Source organism: Bactrocera latifrons, unplaced genomic scaffold (genome assembly GCF_001853355.1).
Source record: "Bactrocera latifrons isolate USDA-ARS-PBARC rearing strain unplaced genomic scaffold, ASM185335v1 scaffold_172, whole genome shotgun sequence".
Classification (NCBI taxonomy): domain Eukaryota; kingdom Metazoa; phylum Arthropoda; class Insecta; order Diptera; family Tephritidae; genus Bactrocera; species Bactrocera latifrons.
In genome coordinates this window covers 419,956-442,538 of record NW_017535208.1, presented here as the reverse complement: position 1 = coordinate 442,538, position 22,583 = coordinate 419,956, and the positions used below count along the sequence as shown (strand labels likewise).

General features: G+C 33.7%; 1 protein-coding gene across 5 annotated transcripts in view; it reads left to right on the top strand.

The window, feature by feature from the left end:
• LOC108967019 overlaps positions 1 to 22,583 on the top strand; it is a 43,084-nt gene continuing 20,501 nt past the window's right edge. For 2 of the 5 annotated variants that reach the window (XM_018930230.1, XM_018930226.1), the window contains exon 1: positions 15,416 to 15,851. The gene's annotated coding sequence lies outside the window, so the exon portion shown is untranslated. Of the gene's footprint in view, positions 199 to 2,087; positions 2,289 to 15,415; positions 15,852 to 22,583 lie in introns of those variants that run through there. The other 3 variants (XM_018930227.1, XM_018930228.1, XM_018930229.1) reach the window with 3 other exon arrangements.

Genomic DNA, 22,583 nt, shown 5'->3' with positions numbered 1-22,583 from the left:
GTCAATTGAAAATTTACAAAATAAAGCTTTCGATCCTTACTTTTAAACCGGCGTGAGAAGAAAAATTAACTACATTTCTGTGTATGTATGTACATATGTGTAAAAATTATGAATCGGTGAAATAGTGTAAAATAAATTATGAATAGTAAAAAGAACTACAATGAGTTATGTGCAACAAGTTATATTGGCGTTATAAAGGTAAGGCTTTGGAATTTATATATTTTTACTAGGAGATCCGGTGACGCATTTCTGTGGTATACATTTTATACCATTATTCATATAATAAACTATTCAGTACAGTGAAAATTTTATTTAGGAAGAAAGGCGAAACGTTTTTGTACCTGTGACTTCATTTTGAATATGTTCATAGAAATAAATTTCATTGGAAAAATAACGAATTTAAGGCGGCTTTTTCAATAATAGTTTACACTTAATAAACATCAACAATGTGCATGGTTAATGGGGATATCCTCTTAATAAAGCGTCCATTTAATAGCGCTTTCACTGTATTTATGAATTGTTTTTACTATCTTATCTTCTAAGTTGGTTCGAACTGGACACAGCGTGATAAATTTTACTAAAATCGGTTTAGTAGTTTAGGAGTCCATCGCGGACAAACAACGTGACACGTACTTTTTATATATGAAGATTGTTGCTATGTACATTGAATTTGAAATGTTTGTAAATAAATAAATTGTAAATTTGTAAATAAAGAGATATAAATTGATGTCATATACGAAAAAAAGGTTCTAAAATTTGGAGTTTTACATTTAATTCATTAAAGATGCCTTGATATTACTCGATTTTCCATTTAAGACACCGTCTAAAGGTACTAAATTAGAACACCTAAATTAAGTAGTCATGGCTTTTTACCGTAATTTATTTAAACAAGAAAAAACATTAACTTTGGCTGTACCGACGCTATAATACTCTTCACACATAGAAAAAGTCCCTTCAAGATCTTTGATCGGCCAGTTTGTAAGGCAGTTAAATTCATGCATATGTATGCTATAATGACTCGATCTGAACAGTTTCTTTGAGACTTGCATTGTTGTTTGAATGAAGATATCTCATCAAAAGTTTCCAGACAAGCACTTGATTCCGATCGATAGCCATATGCATTAGTGGTTCCGACAAATGGGCCGTTTCTTGATGAAAAAACAACGTGTGCAAAATATCAGTTCGATATATATAAAAAAAATGAGAGACTAGGTCGTATGTAAACGGACGGACAGACATACCAACATATGTCACTGCTTAATAGACTAAGCTCGTCACGCTGATCATTTATACATATTATGGGGTCATCATGGTTGTTCCAAACTTCATTGCAAACTTAATATACCCTGTTCAGGGTATAAAAATACATGAAATACAGTATCTACAATAATCAAATTAAGTCATAAGTGGGCAGTGTCAATCAGTTTTGTGGCTGGCGACTTACTATCAATCAAATAATGTCTTTGGTTTTGGTCCTTTGCGATATCAAATGGAGTTCGGTTGCTAGGTCCAAGAGAAGTAGTCATCCTTTAGGATGCCTGCGCTTGCCGTGAATTTTAACAGACTCTGTTTCACCACTATCGATACCAGTGTATCATACCGTGGGACCCCAGATGCTTACAGTGTAGTCTTGATAACGCGGGACAAGTGCACATGAGATGCTCCATTGTTTCCCTAGTGTCGCAGTTTTGATTTCACGTTTCAAAAGACTTTAATTACATAACCAGCCTTTTTTTCACAGAGTCGTTTTATTAAATAAATTAAAAACTGCTATTTTATGCAAGTTTTAATAAGTTTAGTATTTCCAACCCGTTTACAATACATCATCCAATGTCTTACAGGGTATTTCCATCGCACAATTTTTCACCACACCGTCTAACACTCACATTACTCGCCGTTATACTCTGCTTGTCAACACTGAGCGTGTGTAAAGGTTGGTATTCGCTCTGAGTACGCCACACCGGACATCCTCGAGGACAACAAGGATACGTTTGTGCGATATGAGCAAATATTTAGTAATATCTCACAGCGCCAGGCGGTTGTAAAGCTGAATTTTCACTGACGCTAACACATTTCACGGTTTATAGGCTTGGCTGCTAACAGCTCGCTGTTTGCAATCAATATAAACAAATAGTTTGCAAATTTCCATAAATTATGTATAACTAGTACGAGTGCTAAGTGTCTGCAAGTGTTTGGCAAATATGTTGAAATTTCTACATTCAATTTCAGCTGTTGCAAAATTTTGTCGCAAAGTGGTTAAAGCCGTGCGGTGGTGAAGTGACAAGCGGGTAGGTTAACAAGCTGCTGTGCTCTCGTGAAAATCATTGCTCAAATTGAGTTATTTTAAATATGTACATATTTATATTTCATATGTACATACATATGTTCGGTTGTATTACCTCGTTTGTATATTTATATACTTCTAAATATTCAATATGTGTCGTCATTGTCGCGGCTGTCACTGCAGTTATCGTCATCATATTCACAGCTATTGCCTGGTGCTAATGAATTGATGACTACCCTTTTGGGGGATAAATTGAACGTACTTGAAGCTAAAGGGAAGATAAGCGCAAAAGTAAAACATGAAAAAATATATTGAAAGTTTATCTATCGTGTTTGCTCAGCCTTGACTTGTTACTGGTGCTTTAAATATGTACTTTGAAGTCTCTGTCGATTGCCCTATAGTGTAACTTTAGTAAGATATAGATATAGAGTGCACCAGTCCTTAGAATATTTCATGATACAAATTTGACATCTCTTCATATGACAACTGTTTAGTGTAATTTGCTGTAATTTACTACAGCAAAGTAAATCCCGCCGTATTGCGAAAACACACAAAAGAGTGTGTACACCGTTAAGAGTGTTGAGAGCACTCGCCGGTTTGTTTTTGTTGCGGTATATATTTATACATATAAAGAGTGTTTTTTAGAGGAGTAGAAATTCCAAGAAGAAAATCTGTTGAATTAGCTGATCTAATGAAGTATTTCTATTCTCCAGTAAATCTATTTTTCAGTAAAGATAAGAAACTGCAGAAATCTATTTCTAAAGATAGAGTCTCTTTAAAAATCACTTCGCTTACAACTTCGAGAGGGCATTATTCTGCTTTAACGGTTACGGAAATATGTAAAATTATCGTTTTTGGAGTGAGAACAATCCTAAAGAGATTCTCCAGACTCTTTCTGATGTCATTTGCACGCCGTAAACTGTATTTGTCTATATCTTTTTAAAATAAAGATAGCGCCAAAATTACCGTCAATGAAGAGCATTTGAAATTCTCTTCAGACTAATGAAACTAAAACACGTTTTATTTCATAAACCTTCTGTATTTGAAATGAAAGCTCTATATCTCCTACAAAAACACCCTATATGTATACGAGCACGTATGTGTCAGTTAATTTCAGTAGTTGAGGTCGGGCGCTACATGCTTTCTGCAAATAGTCATAGTAAAAGGGTGGCGAGTGCTGGTTTGTTCGCTTGTATGGAAAAATGCTGACGTAGTAAATGAGTATTGAGAGTTTTTGTTGCTGTTGCTATTACTGTTCTTGGCGCCATTGTCCCACTGGCCTCGATGTCAGCATGCTACATATACTATGTAAATATATTTTTCACAACTCAATGCCGCAATTTAAATTTTTCAATTCGACCAACCACATGTGTTTGTAATTACTATCCTTCGTTGCCTGATCATCTACATCGAAATGTCAGTTTTCTATTATCATACATAAATACGGACATATTAATAAAAACTGTATTTAATGTATAGCTATAATATAAGGGAGAAACTTTTTCCGTTTCCCATATAATTGTTGTTGCCGTTTAATGTTGGATTTAATACATATGATGTGTCAGGGTTGTCTACAAATTCAAACGTTAGGTTCAATATCTAACCAAATTACCAAGCTTTTGTAAAATATCCTTTTTCCTGAAACAAAATCTTTAGTTCAGAGTCTTTACAAAACTTACATGATCTTCTCAAATCCAGTCCGCTGACAATAGTCGTTTTGAACTAGTCTCTCAAAGCATGTGACTCTGAAACTTTTGCACTCGTCCTTTCATTTTACCAATAAGCCGATCATTTGTCGGATCGAACGATCGGAATAAAGTGCTTGTATGGAAAGCTTTTTTTTTATTTGACGAGATGTCTTTACGAAATTTCGAGTAACTTGACTGAGCAGAGTTTTGTAAATATTTTTTTTACATTTGTGAAGGGTATTATAGCTTCAGCGAACTGAATTTAACGATTTTTCTCGTTTAAATTACATTAGTGAAGTTTTAAAATAAAAATACTCTGATCTAAACCACACCGAAGTGCTATAAAGGCTATGGGATGGAGGTTGTTATCAGACAAACTAAGGATTTTCTTCGATTATTTTATGATTTATTTTCTATATAAAGTCTTTTATTTATATAGAAGATGTTTTATGGTGTAGTCTTCTCTTCTTCTGCCTGCTGACATTATATGACAACAATAGTCTTTATTTGGCGTTCCCAGCATATGTGCAATCAGACAGTCACCTGTTACATTTCTACTAGAAATCTAATATCATTCCTTTTTAATTTTTCTAGTAGGCATCTGCGACCCACATTTCATTCATGCCGCGTTTTCCTGATTTTTGAACAAATTAGGGATTTTTGAAATAAGTTATTATGACATTTTTTTTACCAACTTTGACGAAACCGAAAATGATTTGGTGATTTCAAAACCGCCTGACTATCTGAATATATAAATAAGTATATTCTTTGTTGCGAGCACACTCCTTGTGAGAACAAGAAGGCTTTCTGATATTGCTGACATCTACGCCTGGAAGACAGTGCTGACAGTCTGAAACATGGAAGGCTATTTTCGTATCTAGTTTTGTTGAACGGTCCTACTCAATTATCTAGTTTGAACCCATATTTATATATGCTTTTCACTACGCCCTTGTCTACCTCACTCCTTTCCAATCTTCTTTGGAAGGGCAGGTAATAATGGGGATGGAATTTAAATTCATGTGTATACGATTTTAAAAATTCGGTGTATTGGCTAGAGGTAGGATTCAGTCTTAGACTCAGTCTAAGAGCCGACTTCACTGCTAGTTGCTTACATAGCACTACCACTTTTTTCCAAATATTCTGTATATAATTCTGCCTACAATTGTTTACATGTTTTTTGTTATGATCAAGAAATCTGAATTTTTGCGGGCCAAAAACAGCCAAAGCTTTAGGCAAAACTCAACACTTGTTTTAAATGGCTTCCTAACACGAAGAGTGGAGTGGCAGGCTAAAATGTAATTATGTGAGTTGACTCACAAACGTCAAAACAACTAGGAGGTCAGAATTGGCGCAGTTTTACAAATATGAGCAGTTACACTAGTACTACAAGCAACTAAATTTCGGGTCTTGGCGAAATTGATCAGTCTCAACCCATTTGGGGGTATTTCATCATGAGCAACGGCACCTTCCTAATTAAGAGACCGGTTATTCCAAGTGCATGCCCTTAAATCATAATCCTAAAAAACGGTGGTCTCTTTTCCGAGGCAGTTGTATCCTTTTCTTTTAACGTGGCGGATCCCAAACTCATCGCACAATCCTGTGTAGGGATGTTCGCCTTCTTACTTTACCTCACCTTCAAACGGATGATTTTTGGCTACCCAGAAGATACTTGGTCGGAAGATACTGAAGTCGAAAGCTGCTTGATCATCAGTCTAGATCTTTCCCTATCAAAAATGTAACGGACAATATAAAATGTTCGGTTATACTCAAACTTAGCCCTTCCTTACGTTCCAGATTAATAAGAACAAATTATCAGCTTAGTAGAACAATAGTTATTTTTATTAGTAATTGATTGAGTAATATACATCGCTCTTGCAATTATTTAGATATTGTTCCCCTAAAATATATTAATGTCATTCCTGGTTGCGTTTAAGTGTGGAGTAGCCTCAATATAGGGAATCTTACGTTTGCCTAAAATTTTATTGAATTGAATTCAATACTTTAGGGTAAATGTAATGAAGGTAGTATAATCCCATTTCATTCAACGTATATTTTTTCTATGCGAGCTGGGATTTCGATTAACCACTCCCGCAGTTGATGGATGAAAACAGCTTTATATTTAGTATACATACAATATATATATGTATATGTATATTCAAATATATACATTTGGTAAACTACGATTTTAGCACACGAAGTCTCTTATGTTCATTGTGACCATGTATTGTGTTTATAATTTAACTAATTGATACCATCGTTTGCTTCCCCACGTCCCTGATGTATGCGAATGCTTCATTTAGCTTGCGTTAAAACAAGCTTGTTTTCCACTGTAGCTAATTAATTAACTCTATAGGTTTAATGATAGTGGATATTAGCAAAAATTCTATAGATATAATCTTTTGTATTACGCAAACAATTCTGCAATTAGTAAATTAATAATTATGAAGGAAAATAAGATTTTATGCAAACTGAAATTTTATACAGAACTACAAGATATGAAATTAGCATATCTATATGGGTATAACTATGTATATACATACTAAATAAAAAGTGACATTAATAGCAGCATGTGAGAATCTAAACACCGATGGTTTGTGTCAATTGTCACGATAAGGTCGATATTTTCAAACACCACTAAGGACGGTACAAAATTAATAAGAAGGTGGATTTATAAGATTTTGTATATTAGAGTGAGTGTGGGTTGTTAAATTTACTTAAGAAGCAACGGGTATAAAATCGGTTTCGAGCTGGCGATTTTTAAGTCAAAGTATAAAGGATTAGTTATAAATAAATCTATTTCGAAGGTCCCCTTTTTTACAGAAAAAAAACAGAAACTTCAAATTTAATGGGGAATATTTATTATCATTCGAAAGATCATTCTTTGGCATTTTTTTTTTGAAGATTATCTATTTCAAATGGTACATCTCATATAGTCCACCCGTTGAGTCTAATTTTCATGACTCTTTCGAGCATTTCGACCGGTAACTTGCGAATGACAGGCGTATACTTTTGGTCCAAGGGCTCCCCTAAGGCAATTGCAATGAAGCAAAAAATAAAATTCAAACATTATATTGATCATTTGTCGGAATCGTAAAGATCTGAAAACCCATTATTCAGATATTTTTTTCCCCGTATAATGAAAGAGCTAGGTTAGGTTAGATAAATAGGCAGATTACACGTGAGATCACAAATAATCCCACTTCGAATGCTATTGATGCTTGTTCGTTCTGACGCCCAGAACTCCTAAGTGCGTATTAAAACTACCATCGTAAAGTGCCTAGAGTCAGCCACTAATTAACTGAGCCGGTTAACATCTACACCAGTCATGCGAAAAGTTGGACTGTGGATTAGAAAAAGTTTAGGTGCTTCCCCCACTTCTTCCTCATTGCAACTCTGTCATGTAAAATCTATCATCTATCGTCTATCATTACGACGAAGTGAGCTTTGCTAAGAGCTAGCATTTCAATAGACCCTTTACGTTCCACTCTGTTCCAAAAGGCTTTCGCAACTCCACAAGTGTTGCTGGCGGTTGACTAACGCTGGCTGAGATCACGTGACGCTCAGAATTTTAGGAGACAGTGTTATGAGTTTCATAAAAAGTCATAAAAATATTAATCGAGTTCATGATCGAATGAAAACTTATCAAACTTATGTAGTTTAAATTTTACAACGTGCACTTCGGGTACACCGAGAACCGTTTCATTGAAAAATTTGTATTATACAATCTTCGTGTAATGTAAAATATACTCGTACACGGTATTTAATTACATAGCTTCAGAGGCTTGCATTTTTGCATGTAGATTGCAATCGCAATTATTTCGTGTTTGTAGAACTATACTTATATTTAGTATGCTTATGGAATGTGCTTAGTGCAGCGTCGTTCAGTGAAATGCAATTTCAGTTGTCACCTGGGAGAAATCAATCATAAAATACGAAGAATAATAAATTATGCAGTTATAAATAATACTTATCTAGTAATAAAATCAATAAATAGCACTATATAAAATACTAACAAGAGAGCAGTAAAAAAGCAGGTGCACGAATATTCTATATTTATTGATTTAGAAAATTGTGAAATTCAGTTGGTTATCAAAAACTGCCAATTAGGCTCCTCCAAGGTAATTGAAACAAAAAGAAAAAAACATGAAGCTAATACTATGGTTTATATAGTAGTTATATTTTTTGAAATTACACTCAATAATCGCATATTGCAAATATGTATTTCTGTCACAATATTGTTAGCGTAACAAGTCTTCGTTCTTACAACCTCGACTGAGAGCTTTTTATGAAATGATTCCTAAACTGACAATACTTTTAATTTATGGTGACAAGCGATCATAAATTAATAACTATTATGAAATCATAAAATTACTTAATTCGTGCAACAATTACTCATTAAGTTTATTGTTTATACTTACATATTTACTTTAATAGATATTTTTAATATAAAGGGGATTGAAGAGGAAAATCAAATCGATTTCGGTTTTATCGAAAGAGTTTGAAAAAATTAGCATTGGGAATAATAAAAAAACGTTATCTCCGACTTCACGGAGACTTTAATATCATTCACGCGTAAATTTCTTATAGGAGAAGAAAAACAAATGTTAATCATTACACGTCGCTTTATTGCTATTGTTTATCAAAATATTCTCCATTAACATCTAGTATATACTTTTGGTATTTTTGTGGCACTGATTAAGATACATATCTGCCACATACATATGTATGTGCGTTGAACGCGTTAACCGCCTAGTCACTTGTCGAAAAATATTGACATTGACATCAAATCAATGTTTTGAGTGCTCAAAGAGACAATTGATTCAACCGATGTTTGAGACCTCGCATTGTGGAAGAGTGATCTGTCTTCAGCGTTTGTTTTTTTCCGAATTTTTGAAAGACAACTACCAAACAAATTATTGTGTACCACTCCGAATTTACTATGTTGTTCTAAGGGTATAGTTGCGATATCTCCAGTTTTTCCAAAAAAAAACAGGCTACCATTTGCTTGGAAGTGCTTCGTTCGCGAGCAACTTTTCTTGGACTCGGCTCACCTGGAAACTCCTGTACAGTCGACTACTGTTTATGAATCATCACACGATTCATCGGCTCTCACGATGTCACATATGTGTGCACTTGTTTCAAAGCATCGCTATCTTATTTTTTTTTTTTATTCTCTCGACTAATCCACATATACGCCGTTCTTGCGACCGTCAGGCGTACGTAATCGGAACGGGTCCGGATTTAGAATTCTTTACTTCAGCAACAGCAAAATTTTTTAACGACGAATTCACCATACCATCGGCCCTTGATGTAGTTTCATCGAAAAAATTGATTTAAGTTCATTGATGCACTTTTGTTTAGTTGATGACGACGAAAATAGTAAAAAATTATAGCGATAAAATGTTCTCGACTTGTCGCCTCTTTGATAGATCACACGTAAGCAGTATCAAGCTGTCATGGTTTTTATTATTTAACATTTCATCATGGAAAGACATATGCCTGAACAACGTTTACAAATTGTTCAACATTATTAACAAAAATCACGTTCTCTGAAGAATGTGTTTCGCGCACTTCAGCCAATTTATTGCCAAAATAGTCGGCCCACTTAGCGTACACCATCGCTCACCTTGAGACGCAGCATTCATTATTGGATAATAGAAGATAACAGAAAACTCGAGCTGACGTATGGTAAGTCTTGAAAAGTTCCAAGAATATCCGACGTTTTTGAGCCAAATTTTGTTCAGCGATTCTATGATTATAGGGAAGCGAATGAAGTGCTGTTATTTCATCTAGAACAAACACCGGTTTAGTGTGGTTTGTGGGATGATGGAATCATCGGTCCATATTTCTTCAAAAATGATGCCGATCATGTGATACCATAAATCTCTCTCTGCGACATTTGGTTTCAACAATACGGTGCCTCTTTCCGTCACTCACCAGTTACCAGTCGATGGATCATCGGAGACGTACCCTTGACCAATGTTTGAAAGTATTCAAAATATAAATGTCAAAGAATATTCTTTCGAATGATAATAAACATTCCTTATTAAATTTGAAATTTCTCTGTATTTCAAAAAAGTAGGGATCTAGAAATGGATCGCCCTTTATATCTATACGTGGATAAGAAATTGTAGCATAAAATCAAAAATAAAGCGAAAAAATTTAGAAGAGTAAAATAACTTCGGGAAATCCCCAACACATCAGGGCTTTATCAAACCATAAAAGGACGAGTGTACTTCAGTAATAACAGATTTCTGACACCCTCAGATTTCATATTCCAATAAATTAATATTATATCTGTACTGTTACACTCGAAATTCCTCCATATCTAAACAACGTACTAATCTCTATTAATATCCAGAACACTGGACTAGGAAAATACTAAATTTGAATTAATCAAAGCACTGGCCAACCATTTAATTAATAATGGCGGGTGGAAGTGTCATCCAACAATCCATCAAACATTTCATACGACATAACATACTGTATATGCTACATATATAAGTATGTATACATGTGCAAAACACACTATGTTAAAAAAGAGCAATGACTTTGGTGGCTTACACCAGCCGGAAAGATACATTTTTATAAATCTGAATAAGTGCGAAAGTTTACCATTTTATTTTAATCAGTTTTGTGCTTTTTGTCATGGTGAAATTTTAACTTTTTATTTTGTCAGTAATTTTATGGTCAAATTAGAAAAACAATACAATTTTCATTTGTAGTTTGTCATATGAAGTTTTTCGTAACACACTAGGGGGATTCTTCTGGTCTTGTAAGATTGCAGATTGCAAGAATCCGAAATACACAAGGGCACGAGAGCATCCATTGCAGAACCTCTTGATATATGAACGGCTGATTAGGTCAATTTATTGTAAATGACTATTGTGCTTGGCTATTGTCAATTGGCTTACCTTCTGCATTCATTCTAAACAAAAAAAAAAAAAAAAAAAAACTGTAACAAATCTTTATAATTTAAATAGAAATTATAAAATCTAGTTAAAATTTACATTCCTCAACAATTCAGCGTCAAAAAAGGTATTCAAGTAAAATGACAGCAAAAATAGGGTTGCAATTATATTTTTGCGTGACATTGCACGCAAATAAACAAGTATTTTGGTCTGACATATTTTACAGCGCTTGCAAATATTTTTCCGCATGTGTTTGTTGTTGTGCCGCTGCATTAGGTGAAAAAATCTGCGATTCTTGCACCGTGCAAGGGTTTTGCAAGAGCAAGAGAATACCCCTACTGTATTTATTCACATAAACAATGAAAAAGTAATAATAACGGAAATCAAACAAATTATCGACACTACGGCCAAAGCAGTAGTACGAATTAGTGATTATTAAGGGGTGTTAGCAGCTTGTTTGAAACTCTTTGAAATCCATACGAGCATATGCGTGCGATAAAACGAGAACATCCCTATAGGAAAACGAACTATTACGAACTGCTTTGGCTTATTACAAAAATCAGGTTTGACGATGCTGTGACAGACAATTGTGATACAATGCCTAATTTTTCCCTACCTTTCGATAAAATTCTAAAAGTTTTTTCGATGAACATACGTATGTATTTAAAAGAAGGTGGCCATTGAGTGTGAAAATAACATATTACCAATATAATGGAAAATGTTAAATTTAAAATCACCTCATTACTCCGCTCTTATGTCTGCTTCAAATGTATAAAGGTCACCACGAACTTCTTGTTTCTGAGAAATTTCATTAGATCTGGAGTAGAAAATTGCCGACATCTGTCATATTTTTTCCTGTGGGTATTTCTTAATTCAATCATATTTCTCCGCATAAACATTTGTACTCATTTTCATATAATAATTATGTTTTGTGCTTCCTTTCTTTAAATAACCATGATTTACTGCTCACTGTGAAACAAATAAAAAATCCTATTTCACTAATATTCGCTTATTTACAATCGCAGTACCGGATGTTAGGGAGTGATAACGAAAGGCTAGTATGGCATGTTTCTGATTTGAATGCCACATAAATGTAAAACTGCCACTGCATGTATTGTACATTGTATTGTATATTCGGATATACTCGACATATATGTACTTATTTCTATATGCACATATGTTTATTAAACCGGGTTGACTTAGCTAGTTTTTTAGGAATCATAGAAATTAAGTTATATTTATATTTATATTAATTTGTATGGCGTAAAAAGCATTCACGTTCCTGTGATAAAGTACCGATTTAGTAGAATTTCCTAGTTTTCATTAACTCATATTAAATAACATTAATTGCAGCATTAAGTCATTGGTGTCATGATTATTTTAAAGCTGACCTTACATGTTCTGGGCTGGTTAAGGTTTCTAACATTACTTGCCGTCCATGAATTCAAGATCCGTGAGATCCATTTCATACCCAACGAGGATGCAGAACTGAATCAACCGGAGTTTAATTCCTTTTAGAAGGTGGCTATATTTCATTTTAAATGAAATTTTAATTAAATTGCCTATAAATTAAGTCTCCAAATATAAAAGAACATTTGTCTTGGAGATCCAAATAAATAAAATGCCGAAGTGTGAAAACTGCTGCTTTAAATAAAGAAATTTAATATATTGATTAGCCGAAAAAGTCTTTTCATATTTTGTCAGTAGTTGTCGTTGCAATCGCATATCTTCAGTGCTTCCAATCACATTGTGTCATACCATATAGTGTTGGATAGGTGAGATTTGAATCTTCATTCAACCAATGCCCAAATTAAATATGGGGAAGTTGGAAAAAAAGTTACAGCTGAAAAAGACCATTTTTTACTGGGTTTTGCGAAAATTCACCGTTGAATCAAAGTCAATGGAAATTTGAGGAAGAGTCACTAAATGTATGTATGTAGGTATAGAAGGAAATAAAAAGGGGGATAAGTTGCTCAGCTCTGGAGCAACGGTGAATGTCATTTCTTTAAGCTGCCCTAGCGTTGCCGTATCATTTTTAAGTTGTCGCTCAGCCCAATTCACGAACATACGATGATTCTGGTGGTCAAGCGGCTTCAGTTCTTGCGTCGATTTGATCTTTTAAGTATGTGCATATGTATGGATGTAGGTAAAGACAATTCGTCACAGCGACGTCACAGAGATGCCCAACGCTTGAGAACGACGTGTGCGTGCGGCAGCAATATTCTCGACACTACAGGCACTTCTTTATCTAACTGGCACGGGAACATTACTGTGCAATTACTGACAATACAATTATGATGACCATAAATTGAAATCATCTTTCTATGATGACATGGCAAAACCTACTGAAGACAAATCTCAAAAGAGCGGAAAAAACTTGCCATCGTTTGCTATCCCTTTCGGTCTACTTTTGTAGCATCCCTATCGAAAAAACCGTTACTATTATTAGAATAAATTATTTTCTAAATAATGTAGGGGCTATCATAATCCTCCTGTTAATAATATCACACTCGCAGAATTCTTTGTGATTGCCCAGACTTCCGCCGCTTCAGACGTTCGAAATGGGGCTTAGTTGGCTATTACTGCAGTACAATAGACCTAATGATGTCTTAAACGCTCCTCTTGCTTCCACCGTCAACCAAAGATATCTTAATATCCTGAACAGGTTATATTAAGTTTGCCATGAAGTTTGTAACACCTCAAAGCAAATTTTGGAGACACCATAAGTTACACATATGTATGTATAGTATATACTATATCTGTATTTTCTTTTTGAAATATCAATCTGAGATTTTATCCAAGAATCTGCTCATTTGTCGGAATCGTTGATATCGGACCACTATAGAATGTAACTGCCGTACAAACTGAATGATCGGAATCAACGGCTTGTATGATAAACTTTTTTGCCATAAAATTTGTGTCAAACAACGTGCCTTGGCTAAGCTAACAACACATTTTCGAATGAATGCAAATTGTTGTTACGAAAATTGCACCTGCGAAGCTTTCAAAAATAAATCAAAGATGGCAAAGAAGTCTTACAATGCAGCGAAATAATTATAAAATTACAAAATATGTAATTAAATATTTTAGTTTACGCCTTTATCTAGCCTTTTTAACTACTTACTGGCTTTTCATGCCAGACTGATGTATGTGCATGTAGTATGTATGTGTGTATGTGTGTTTATGTTTACGCTGTCCGAGGCCGCGAAATTGACCGAAGTAATTTTATCCGTAAGAAGAACCAGCGATGGTGCAGATGGGAGTTTCAAATATTTTTACTATTTTATTTTGATGTGATTGTTTTCAAAATTCTTGTTTTCCTTGCAATGCATACAGTAGTTACTTGTTAATGTGCATAAACAATATTTTCTAATAAAAACTATGAAAGCAACAAATTAGTTGATGTAATTGTATACGGAAAGGTGCACAGTAGATTAATTTGCGTTTTCATACACATTTTTTTTTCTATTGTTATTTTGATTAATGCAAAGTATACATATATTTATAAATATATTTTTTTATTTATAATTTATTATAATGGTCGAATAACAGAAAGCTTAAGAAGAGTTATTTTACAAATATGTTATAAAAATTATGAAATATTGTTGATTTTCGTTTTCTGTGCCGACATATTCAATTTTTAAAGGGTTCCATGGGTTTACGGGTTTTAAAAAATCAAATTTTTTATTATCTTATTAAATTCTATAACACCTCTAAAATACGTTTCTAAATTTTCAAGCTGATCCTAGTATAAGTTTCGGTTGTGCACTTGTGTTCCACTTTTACTGTCACTCAAGTCTTTGTGATTTTGAAGTCGGTTTGTAAGATTTCTCGAGAACTACTCAACCGACCTTCGTGAAATTTTACGCAGGTCTTTGAGATACAATTCTTAAAGACTTGACGGCAGGATTTTTTCGATTCCAACTATTTGAAAAAAAAAAATGTTGCGAAATTTTACAGAAATTTTAATTTTTGGGAATTCCAATTTTCAGTTTTGTTTTTCCTTCGTTCAAGTTTTCTGTTAAATAAAATTAATTAAAACACTCATTTTTTTACTTAATATTATTCTGTAAGGAGCTATCATGCCAATGCGGGCGCATCTTATTTCCGAGAGCTCACCGGAAATGGCGTCGCAATGAGGTAGATACACCCTACCATATGTTTTGAGACAACTTTTAGGGAGCCAATATACAATATTTACAGACTTACAGCTGGGTATCTCGAATTCCGAGATTCTTACCTAATTTAAGCTTAAATGACTGGACTAGTATTAATAAATCAGCGAAATAGTGAGCAATTCACCATTCAACCCTACATAGAAGGTTCATTTTATCCAAGTCCAAGCGTTTGCTGTTCAAATACAAAATATCGCAATACCATCCCATTCAATATATTGTAATTATAATTAATTTTCTCAGCGGACTATTATTCGGCAATCGTCCAAGACACTGTAGCATAGCCGACTGCAGCTGCCGTCATAGCTATCCGATGGCGATTACCACTTTGCGCCATTCAGTCTCGTCTGTGATACCGCCACGGGTGGCGTTCAAAGTGTTCGTGGCTTAACAACTTCGTATATGAAACTACAAATACAAATGATGTATGAGGAAAAATATAAATTTCCCAAATAACGACAAGTGTTTAGTGTAATGTTTTTTTTTTTTAATTTTTAATTAAAGCTGCGGTGTTTGAAAAATATGCAGACAATTTATAAATAAAGTTTTATGAGTAATACAGCAAATGATTTAATGATGATTTCGTAATAGTAAATTTCAATTTATGCAAAAGCTGTGACGATTAAAGATTCTAAGAAAGGAACGCCGTTTATACATATGCAGTTAGAGCGCTCAGTGAGAAACAAACAAAGTAAACGCTTAACAATTAACGCAAAATAAATAAAAGCAAAAATACAATGCAATTTCGTTGCCCACTGCACGTGTACTTGCAAGCCACAATAACAAAGTGAAGGTAAAAAAAAGAAAAAAAGCAAAACAAACAGCAACAATTCATATTGAAACGCTTGGGGGGGTAAAAGCTCACACAAATAAGGGAACAAATGGAAGATAAAAGAAATATATACATATAAGAAACATAAATAAATAAAGAAAAGGTACAAACAAAAATTTATGTTAATTGGACTTAGGCGCTTTTCATATTTAAGTACATAAAGAATTAAATAACTCAATTTGATTTGTGGAAAGATGTATGTACATATGTATATTGGCATCAAAAAATAATAATAAAAGGTTGTTACTAAACAGTGGTATAAAAATAGAAAATAGTGTGCTGATACAAATGAGCCTAAAAAAATTTTGTTGAAAAATACTTTTTTCGAAGTTCTATAAATATAAAACAATGTCTAAAAGTGAGCAAATAAATCAGAGTATTTTGTTTTTATACAGAGTTTAGTGCATTTAACAGTTGTTTGAAATAATTTGAACCAATTGGGGGATATATAGGCAATATATAGTAAACAGTGACACAGTTTGAAAACGACCACTTCAGATTAGAGAGCTCAAGCGCCAACAAAGATATGAAATTAAGACGTAAATGCACTTAAATAAGTGAATATCATTTGTCAGAATTGAGCTACAGCTTAGCATAACCCCCACATACATACATACATATGTACTTAGGGATGTCATTCCACTTTTTGTAAATTTATTTCCGCATCTCCGATTTACGCAATCCCGAAAATGTGAGTTAATGAGAGAGATACCTCAGAATCTTCAAATCAATATGCTCTCTCTTAACCTATTTAAGAACATATGTATATAAATAAATTGTCAAATATTCCGTAGCAACACACAAAATAATATATAATACATATACAGATCTGTACATATGTACATATATAATTTTAATTAAAGTCAAATGATGATCAGCACAAGCACTACGTATATAAATATTATAATGTACTTATGTAAATATCATCAAGCAGCCGAAATAATTTTCCCCTTTAAGCGAAACGCAAATTTGCAAGTTTTTGCTTATAGTCTTATTATTAAGTTACCCTCGTAATGTAGCCCTTTGCAGCAACTATTTCTCATATACAAAATTAAATATTTTTTTAGAATTTTTCATTGTTACCTTTAGTAGATCGACCTTCCTATAATACAATCGTATAAATTGTTAATTTAAGCAAGCTTTGGAGATTTAAAGATGTTTGCATATTTAAGAGAAATATTAATTCGTAATCGAAATTAGGTTGTCTTTTATATAGGGTAATTTGGCAAGTCTAGTGTTGTAATCTGGAAACTCACTTCTTTATGTTGAAGTTATTTAAACTAGAAGTTTTTGATGTTTTATATGGTATGTATACTCAGAACTTTTTCACATACAAACACCATTTGTGGTGCTTACAGTAACTTAAAATAGTCATCTCGTTCAAAAAATGGAGTTAAAACGCGAACATTTTTGCGCCGTTGTTTTTATCACAACTTTCGACATGGCATTTAACAGTTCATCGATTGAAGTTTTTATGATGAAGCTTCAACAAGTTTAACGATAGTGTTTATCAATAGTATGGTGAATCCAATCGACGTCGTAGATCATAATGAGTAATCCACCGTAAAGCCCTGACTTGGCATCGAATGACTTCTTTTTATTCCCGGTCAAAAAAAATAAACTAAGAGTTCCATGTTATTCGTCGCATGAAAAGGTGGTTGAGGCGTTCAGAACGCATGTTTTGGATATGTCTTAATTTGAATGGCAAAAGTTCTTCGAAAATAAGATACAACGCATTCAAAAGTGTATAGATCTTAATGGTTCGCAAGAAAGCGATTTTCGTTTTTGTCCTCTAATTCCGAATTATTAGGTTGTCAAAAAAGTCTTGCCGTATTTTTTTATTGAATTTTCAATTGTTCATAACATTTTTTTGATGACTTATGCCCAGCTCTTGGCCGATATTACGGCTGCTACTATGCCGGTCTCTTTCGACCAATTCAGCGATTTTATCGCAATTTTCGACGACAGGCCTTCCGGAGCGTGACGCATCTTCGACCACTTCTACACCAGAACGAAAACGTTGAAACCATCGTTGTGCGGTCTAAATGGAAACTGGGTCGGGTTCATAAACTGCACAAATTTTATTGGCGGCTTGAGATGCATTTTTGCCTTTATCGTAGTAGTGCTGTAAAATATGCCGTATTTTCTTTTTATTCCATGTTTGCGACGCCATAACTCACAAACGACTTAAAAGAAACGACAATCAATCAAACACGTGTTAGCGCGTGAAATGAGCTTTCCAAAAAGGTATAGCATGATCCGATGCGACTAGAACTACACGCTCTCAGCGCCAACTAGCGAAAATACCGCAAGACTTTTTTGACAACCAATATAAAAGGCAACCTACGTATCTCCTAAGTTCTAAACTGGGTCGTTCTTATTTTTCTTGAAGTAATCATACAATATACACCAATTACAATACAAAATGTTTATAATAAAAGTCAAAGTCTTTAAGTTGTGTGGTCTCTGCTTTAAAGTCCATACAGTTGTAGGATAGAAACTGTGTGCAGAAATCTATGTCATTGAAGCATAACGTTAGATATGTATACGAAAACATCTTCTGCGTGCATATACAGAGAAAATCGCCATTACCGACAGCTCATATAAACGGACGCCTTCTATAACGGGACTAAAAAGTCCTGACATTTTTTGATATTTTGCATTAAATCAGTCAAAAGTAAATTTAAGCACTGTTTGTTTACGTTGGATCTTATTTTTAACACAAAATCTGAACCTTCAAGGCACGTTTGTAAGAAAAACATCAGCTTGAGAAATAAGGGACACCCTAATGTACATATAATTATGCACATATTATGTACATATAGTGCATATCTGCGATGCAGGAATGTTTTTATGCTATTTTAGATTTCATTGAAGAGCGCAACGTCTACCCGTGCCTTCGTAGATCTGTTATTGTAAAGCTATTGTGTGCAATTATGGTGTTTGAAGGCAATTCCTCATCGCCACAATGTAAAATATATACACACACAACTGTTCAATCATATATATTATATTTGTTTTTACGCAGTTTTTATCAAATGCGTTACAGACTTATTTACCTAATTACAGAACACTGGTATATAACTTTATGTGCCTATGTGTAGCTTATATAGTATTATCGCGCTTATTTAGCAATTTATTGGGTCAAAGAGATAATTTGTATCGTTTCATTAAATTTCGATGTTCAAATGAATGATGAATTCTATTAAAAGCTTTTTGATGTTAAAATATGGTTCTTAATTTATTATATGAGAAAGAAGATTCAAAGTAAGCATAGCAAAAATGGTCGTCGAAAGCACCAGGGAAACAATGGAGCATCTCTTATGCACTTGTCCCGCATTGTCAAGAATACGCTGTAAACATTTGGGGTCCCTCGGTATGGTAAACTGACGGAGATATCGATAGTGAGGCTGCAAAGTCTGTTAAAATTCGCGTCAAGCGCAGGCGTGATAAAAGATCCATCTAACTATCTAGAAAAGCTATATAGCTAAGTTTGTATTACCAGCAATATATTATTATCATAAGGAGACCAGGACTCTGGATCGCAAATAAGAATGCGGCTTAATAACGAAAAGCTAATAAAGTGAGAAAACCCACAATTCCTCATTCAGTTCGGTAAACATATGTGTGCACATACATACATATTTATTGGTGAATCCAATGTCTTCATAACTTTTCAACATTTGTCAATACAAAAGGTTTCCAATTAAAAATTCTTGAAAAAAATAAATTGATTAATATAACGAAGTTTATAATGCCCAGAAGGAAGCGTGGAAGACTGTATAAAGTATAGTATATATACATATAAATGATCAGTAATTTGAGCTGAGTCGATTTAGCCATGTCCGTCTGTCTGTATATATACGAACTAGACCCTTTCGAGATATCGTATTGAAATTTTGTAAAAATCATTTTCTCTCCAAGACGCTGCTCATTTGTCGAAACGGACGATATCGGACCACTAAAACAAATATAGCTGCCATACAAACTGCACAATCGGAATCAAGTTCTTGTATGGAAAACTTTTACATTTCACAATGTATTTTCACAAAAGTTGGCACAGGTTATTTTCTGAAGCAACAATGCAATCTCTGCAGAAATTGTTCAGATCCGTTAACCATAGCATATAGTTGCCATAAAAACCGAAAGATCGAACGATCACGAAATTTGACATGGATTACTGCTTAAGGTAATTTTCGAAAAAGTTGTTGAGATCGGATTACTAAGCCTATAGCTTCCATACAAACTGGTCAGATATTTACTAAAAGAAATGCAACTGTGAAAGGTATAATAGCTTCGGTGCAGCCGAAGTTAATGTTTTTTTCTTGTTTTTCATACAAACTGAAGATTCGATGGAAATCGATATCAATTATGTTGATGAATAGTCCCTTTAGCGCGTGAAAAATGCCTTGATTGATACATAACGTGACCTGTATAGATTTTTATATGTCTGTATGTATTTATTTTCCATGGGTTTTGATGCATCTGCTGGCATTCCCACATTCTCATACTCTTGCAACATGTTGCTACAGAATATAATAGTTTTCTTTATCTAAAGGTTGATTGTAGCACCTAAAACTAATCAAAATAGATATGGGTAATATCTACATACCATATAAATGATCAAGATGACGTGATGAGTTGAATTCCGAGTGACTGCCTATGCCGTCCCTATGTTTGTATGCCCGTGCAAGCGATAACTTAAGTAAAAAATGTATGATCCTTGACAAAAGTTCCCATATGTCGAACATAAATATTTTCGAACTTCGGATTGACTTTATACCGCATCTATTGGCAAATATGTAAGAAAATCTTAACTAAATTCAGAAATAATATTTTTCTAATAACGGTATATCCTCGAACCTTAAATGAATGAAATCACGGCGATACTTTCTCTAGTTAAATGTTTAATTTTCTTCTAGCAATTTGTAAAAGTATAAAATATTGATTACATCTGAACTTACCCCTTTCTTACTTGTTATACTATAGATATATACAAATATAGTTTTCGTCAATAAACAGCTGTATGCAATCCTCTAAAACATTTTTATATAGCATGATAGTGTGTAAAAACGGATAATAATAACCCCACCACTTACATAACGTATACCTTGAAAATTACTAAAAGTACAAGGTGCGTTCCAAAGTAAACAGGATTAACCAAAAAAAAAAAAAAAAAAAAAAAAAACAGAACAAATGGTTTTTTTCGGTAAAATCAATTGATTTTATTCAAAATAGGCTCCTTCTGCTTCAATACAGCTTTGTGAACGGTCCAAAAGCATGTGGAACGAGTGTTTTAGCTCGTTGATGGTATAGCCGCCATATCAGATGAATACCGGGTGTGGTTAATGGTTAAAATGTGATTTTTGGTCAAATCATCGTCCTAAGAATTTTAGGGACCACATATAACGTAATTACCAAAAGTATAATATACACAAGTAAGCAAGAAGCGCTAAGTTCGGATGCAGCAGATGCTTTTGTAATTTGCAGCAATAAGCCAAGGAAATACCAGAAGGTGTAAAACTTCAACTAGATAATCGGAATCCAAGCAATTTTATATATATAGTAGATATGTTCTATATAACTCATACATTGACTGACAAACTCGGCCTAAGGTTTGTTAGAAAAACGAAAATCTACATTAATGATTTATGAAAGTTGGGGACCCGATTTTATCTACTAACTATTATCACGCCACATGCCAAAAAAAGTATCCCTGGTTTTCTTTAAGGTACCTTACTTACAATTACCAATCCAATAGAATCAAGTTATCTGCATGTTCGAAAATAATATAATATAATAATAATAATTATATGAGGGCTAGATCAAGTTTTAACCCAATTTTAACTATTTTAGGCACAAAGATACAGTGTTAGGAATAAAACATCCTCTGAAATTTTCATTGACCTATCTATACAGTATAAAATCACCCCAATATTCGAAAATGTTTTTTTTTATTAGGTATTGGGGCTAATTGACACAATTCGACACATTTTTGGCACACAGATATACTATTGTCAAGAAAGGATTATCCCTGAATTTCAATTGCATATCCCATACATTGACCGGTATTTTCGGTAAAAAGTCAACTATAAGTACTGGGGTTCACATATTCGGTACCTAGGGGCTTGAACAGTTCTTTTCGGTTTGGAAAATTCTTGGGCATATGGTATATTAATTGCTTATTCATTTGTATAAGATAAAGTGAAATAATCAAGAGCAATTTAAAATGGTGTTATATGACATAGGAATGTTAAAATAATTTCATGTGCCACATTTGTTTGAAATCGGTTCATCAAGACTCGAGACACTGGATTTCACACAAAAGAGGGCCACGTCTATTTTCCAAGTTTGACACCTGCAGCTATAAAGCTACCTAGTACCATATCGGACGTAAAATTAAATTTCTTTGGGTTTTTTACACCGTTGGTTGACCAAAACTATAATATTAAATCTTGCAATTTCCCACTGACATCGATTGAGTCACGTTCTACCCATTTATCAAAAGATATATTCACATCCTAAAACGACATTTGCTCATTGTGAACGTTACCTTCCTTTATTTATTTATTTTAGTGAATTTAAAATTGTTAAATTGCATTCGTGTATATATAATATATATTTATGTATATGAAGAACTATCGGCTGCACATCCACATTTATATAAATTTGCTTGTTAAAAAATATTTTTAA